This window comes from Lytechinus variegatus, chromosome 12, assembly GCF_018143015.1.
Source record: "Lytechinus variegatus isolate NC3 chromosome 12, Lvar_3.0, whole genome shotgun sequence".
NCBI lineage: Eukaryota > Metazoa > Echinodermata > Echinoidea > Temnopleuroida > Toxopneustidae > Lytechinus > Lytechinus variegatus.
Window position 1 is genome coordinate 15,847,931 of NC_054751.1, and position 4,317 is coordinate 15,852,247.

Below are 4,317 nucleotides of genomic sequence, written 5' to 3' on the forward strand. Positions count from 1 at the left end.
AACCTACATGAGGATAAATTTATCCTAATTTCAAACCTACATGAGGATAAATTTATCTTAATTTCAAGGCTACACGAGGATAAATTTATCCTAACTTCAAGGCTACACAAGGATAAATTTATCTTAATTTCAAGACTACATGAGGATAAATTTATCTTAATTTCAAACCTACATGAGGATAAATTTATCCTAATTTCAAACCTACATAAGGATAAATTTATCCTAATTTCAAACCTACATGAGGATAAATTTATCTTAATATCAAGGCTACATGAGGATTAATTTATCCTAATTTAAAACCTACACGAGGATAAATTTATCTTAATATCAAGGCTGCATGAGGATAAATTTATCCTAACTTCAAGGCTACACGAGGATAAATTTATCTTAATATCAAGGCTGCATGAGGATAAATTTATCCTAATTACAAGGATACACGAGGATAAATTTATCCTAATTACAAGGATACACGAGGATAAATTTATCCTAATTACAAGGATACATGAGGATAAATTTATCCTAATTTCAAGGCTACATGAGGATAAATTTATCCTAATTTAAAACCTACATGAGGATAAATTTATCCTTATTTCAAGGCCACATGAGGATAAATTTATCCTAATTTCAAGGCTACATGAGGATAAATTCATCTTAATTTCAAGGCTTCATGAGGATAAATTTATCCTAATTTCAAGGCTACATGAGGATAAATTTATCTTAATTTCAAGGCTACACGAGGATAAATTTATCCTAACTTCAAGGCTACACGAGGATAAATTTATCTTAATTTCAAGACTACATGAGGATAAATTTATCCTTATTTCAAGAATACATGAGGAAAAAATCATCTTAAAACCTACATGAGGATAAATTTATCTTAATCTAAAACCTACATGAGGATAAATTTATCTTAATTTCAAGGCTACACGAGTATAAATTTATCCTAATTACAAGGATACACGAGGATTAATTTATCCTAATTACAAGGCTACAGGAGGATAATTTTATCCTTTTTTCAAGGCTACAAAGGATAAATTTATCCTAATTTCAAGGCTAAAGAGGATAAATTTATCTTAATTTCAAGGCTATATGAGGATAAATTTATCTTAATTCCAAGGGTACACAAGGATAAATTTATCCTAATTTCAAGGCTACACGAGGATTATTTTATCTTAATTTCAAAACTGCAAGAGCATAAATTTATCCCAATTTCAAAGCTATAGGAGGATAAATTAGCTACACGATAAATTTATCTAAATTTCAAAGCTACACAAGGATAAATTGATCTTAATTTCAAAGCGGCAAGAAGATAAATTAATCTCATTAAAAGTTCAAGGCTACACAAGGATAAATTATCTTAATTTCAAAGCCACAGCAATTACACAATTCACCTTAAAATATTTGACAATTGGTTATGTTATTGGGTGGCAACTGACATTTATGATTAAATTTGCATTGGATTTGTAGACAAGAGTAAGTTTTTTATTAAAGGTCAAGTCTAACCCAGGAAAATACTGACTTAAATCAATAGAGAAAAATCAAACTAGCATAGTGCTGAAAATTTCATAAAAATCGGAAGGAAAATAAGAAATCTATGACATTTTAAAGTTTTGCTTATTTTTTACAAAACAGTGACATGCACGACTAGGTGAGTCAGTCGATGATGTCCATCCATTATACAATATTTATTTTTTTAGATTTGACAATAAGGACCAACTTGACTGAACCATAAACAGTGCTAATTCCACATGTTCAGGGAGGAATTAATCGTTGTATCACTTGACAATGAGAAAATTAGAATATTTCATATAATAAAATACAAAAGAAATAGTGAGTGGATGACATCATGGTCTCCTCATTTGCATACCCGCCAGGATGTGCATATAACTGTTTTTGTGAAATTAAGCTAAACTTTCAAATGTCGTAACTTTTTTTATTTTACATCCAAGTTTGATGAAATTTTCAATGTTATGCTTGTTGGATTCTTCTCGTTTTATACAAACAACTTAATTCCTCCCTGTAGGGATGGACTTGTCGTTTAACTTGTGGCCTGTGGTGCATGTTCAAAATTATGTAAACAACATGAATGCAGCTAGTTCAGTACCTGGGATAACAAATTTGTAAAATAATATGTGACAGCTCTCCTGTCCTGGGCGTTGTGGCTTGTGCCTGTAATCCAAGCTGTGGGGAAGTTACAAATTGATGCAGAGTTTCGAGCCCTGGTCACGTCTTTCAGATTGTGATGTAAAAGGTCGGTCCCAGACGTAAATAATCTGATTGATACACATCTGACAAAACTCCAATGCACACACATCTCCTGTCCTCCAGAGACTTCTCACTGTCCTTCCCAATTCAGTTGTTGTACTTCTGGGTTCTGTAATGACATTTAAGAAAAAAAATATTTGAACTCTATACAGCAATTATTTTTTATGTCAAATTTTGAAATGCAAAGGTTTTTCATGATCTGTACTGATGGTAATCAATTTTATTTACATCACATTCACTGTTATTAGTGTTAACCTTAAGATGGGCTCTTGTGGCTACTCCATGGCCAGATGTTTGCATACCCCACCCCCCAAAAAAATGCAGTTGAACGAGCACAAAATTTCAACAACGGTAGTGTGAGATGTATTCTGCAAAGCCATTTTCTAAACTAAGACAAGGCATAGTATCGATATAGGCGATTTTGTGTCTCACATTATCATCACACATTATCATTAAAATGTACAATAACTCACCTCCATGATCTCTTTGTTTCGCCGGACGGAAACGACAGGCCTGTTGTACACTTCCCCAGTCCTCTTCGATTGAGCAAGTTGCCCGTTGACTTGTAGAAACAAAGTGTAGACTCCGAGTTCATTGTCCCTTTATGGTGTACTCGTCGCTTTCACTCGAACTGCTTGGCTGGCTCTGCAGCTGGGACGGCCGCGCCCGGGTCCCGGGCGGGAGCGAGTAACCACGGACAGTGAACGAGTACGGCACTACGTACCACGTACCACTACCAACTGAAGAAGATGAAACTCCTAGTTTTAACTTAACTCGTAATTAAAAATGTCAATAATAACGCGTAAGAGAACTTCTGAAGAGAGAAACACTCAAACAGTAGCCAAAACGTGATCCAAAACAAAAACAATGTCGAGAAGAGCTATTTTGGCTTAAACAAGGACCTGGTTATCGAGAGCGGTTTGTAATGTCACGATGTGAAAAGGCAAATACCGGTGTGTACGTGTAGCTAGCTAGGCGTTCTTGCGTGACACATCCCCTATTGTTAGAGCGAGAAGGGCTATTATTCTGCTGGTCTCAATAAACTTTTAATCTCCATTCCCTGACTGTGGCTTTTGTTTTGCAATTGCAATGCTACTGCTAGGGTTGCAGCTATTCTACGAACCGAGACCCTTAAGTAATTACAGTATGTCAAATTATTTCTGATATTGCAAAAAATATATACGGTATATACATGTATAGCGATATTCCTTTGCTAATGACTTGAGTATATCCCGAAATCATAATGTGAAAAATGAATTAATATACTAGTAATATCAACTAAACTACAAGTTTGGGTAACAGTTATAGGCTATCGGCCTATAGCATGGTGCGCCAGAAGAAATTAATATAAGAAATTTACCTTTGGAAAATCATGATATAATATATCATTATTTTCCAATTTCCAAAGGGAAATCTAGTACGAGACATGTTTTGCATATGGCATAATTCGCGGGCGCGTTCAAAATTTTGGGGAAAATTTTTGCTTTTAACGCCTAGGCTCGATCGAGAACCCATAGTCGTATTAGGCCTATATCATGATCTGCATCATAAAGATGACATGCGTAGATAGGCCTATGAGCTGTATACATTCTTTGTATTTGAATGTCCGGCTAACTGGCCTACTTTTCACAGTAACATTTTGTTTTACCTAAATACATGCATGAGGCACTAGCGTACCTACGGGGGGGGGGGGGTCGAGCCGGGGGCACTCTGCCACCCTGACGAGTCTCAGCCTATGCAAAGGACGTATCCCTCCGGGGTATCCCTGCCCCCCCCCCATCCTCTGACGGCTTGATCGAAAACCTTTTTGGCCCCCTGACGAGCTTAAAACCTTTTTTTTTTTGCTTATCATTTTTTTTTATGGTACGAAATCCTTTTTTGTGATTGAAGACATTTTTATTTGCTTGTCAACTTTTGTGGCGGACGGTTTTGCCCCCCCCCCGGCTGTGGAAAATCCTAGGTACGCCACATGTTTTGTGTATGATCTGGAATAAATAATTTAACGGCAATTCGCTTGTGCTCGAGTATAAATGCGTCTGTGTATACATCATA

General features: G+C 35.9%; 1 long non-coding RNA gene across 1 annotated transcript; it reads right to left on the reverse strand.

The window, feature by feature from the left end:
* Positions 1–2,135: 2,135 nt before the first annotated feature.
* Positions 2,136–3,813, reverse strand: LOC121425147. The gene is made up of 2 exons (XR_005971478.1): positions 2,739–3,813; positions 2,136–2,374 (listed from the first exon to the last, which is right to left on the reverse strand). It is a non-coding gene; the product is annotated as an uncharacterized LOC121425147 (long non-coding RNA).
* Between the last annotated feature and the right edge of the window lie 504 nt (positions 3,814–4,317).